General features: G+C 43.6%; 2 non-coding genes across 2 annotated transcripts; both read right to left on the bottom strand.

The window, feature by feature from the left end:
• Positions 1-380: 380 nt before the first annotated feature.
• On the bottom strand, positions 381-499 carry LOC129115671 (5S ribosomal RNA). The gene has a single exon (XR_008533218.1). It is a non-coding gene; the product is annotated as a 5S ribosomal RNA (ribosomal RNA).
• A 379-nt stretch (positions 500-878) lies between these two features.
• Positions 879-997, bottom strand: LOC129115672 (5S ribosomal RNA). The gene has a single exon (XR_008533219.1). It is a non-coding gene; the product is annotated as a 5S ribosomal RNA (ribosomal RNA).
• Between the last annotated feature and the right edge of the window lie 83 nt (positions 998-1,080).

Below are 1,080 nucleotides of genomic sequence, written 5' to 3'. Positions count from 1 at the left end.
ATATTGTGCCTACCAAAGGGCCTTTTAAAGATACTATATCACCACGCTTTGCTCTTTCGTCTATACAGGGAGCGCCTGCAGATTGCCAGACACACTCACAGCTTTTTAAATGTCAAATCAGAATGTACAAAGTGGCTATAAGGATCACAAATGTAGTGCAGTAAAAAGATTAATATTTACTGTTGAAATGTAGAATACGTTAGCATAAAATTGAAAAGAAAATGATCGATGAGCTTAGGAATGATGAAAGCCATCATTTAACTGGATTTGTGTCATTTCTATACCGGCAAGTCATGATCTAGCTATTTCCTTCCCACCCTGTCGGTGTCCACTGAAAAAGCAGCAGCGCCCTCTGCTTTTTGTAAAGAGGAGTGAAAAAAAGCTTACAGCACCTGGTATTCCCAGGCGGTCTCCCATCCAAGTACTGACCAGGCCCGACCCTGCTTAGCTTCCGAGATCAGACGAGATCGGGCGTGTTCAGGGTGGTATGGCCGTAAGCAAATATTGTGCCTACCAAAGGGCCTTTTAAAGATACTATATCACCACGCTTTGCTCTTTCGTCTATACAGGGAGCGCCTGCAGATTTCCAGACACACTCACAGCTTTTAAATGTCAAATCAGAATGTACAAAGTGGCTATAAGGATCACAAATGTAGTGCAGTAAAAAGATTAATATTTACTGTTGAAATGTAGAATACGTTAGCATAAAATTGAAAAGAAAATGATCGATGAGCTTAGGAATGATGAAAGCCATCATTTAACTGGATTTGTGTCATTTCTATACCGGCAAGTCATGATCTAGCTATTTCCTTCCCACCCTGTCGGTGTCCACTGAAAAAGCAGCAGCGCCCTCTGCTTTTTGTAAAGAGGAGTGAAAAAGCTTACAGCACCTGGTATTCCCAGGCGGTCTCCCATCCAAGTACTGACCAGGCCCGACCCTGCTTAGCTTCCGAGATCAGGCGAGATCGGGCGTGTTCAGGGTGGTATGGCCGTAAGCAAATATTGTGCCTACCAAAGGGCCTTTTAAAGATACTATATCACCACGCTTTGCTCTTTCGTCTATACAGGGAGCGCCTGCAG

Source organism: Anoplopoma fimbria, unplaced genomic scaffold (assembly GCF_027596085.1).
Source record: "Anoplopoma fimbria isolate UVic2021 breed Golden Eagle Sablefish unplaced genomic scaffold, Afim_UVic_2022 Un_contig_1203_pilon_pilon, whole genome shotgun sequence".
Classification (NCBI taxonomy): domain Eukaryota; kingdom Metazoa; phylum Chordata; class Actinopteri; order Perciformes; family Anoplopomatidae; genus Anoplopoma; species Anoplopoma fimbria.
This window is presented reverse-complemented; position numbering and strand designations above follow the sequence as displayed.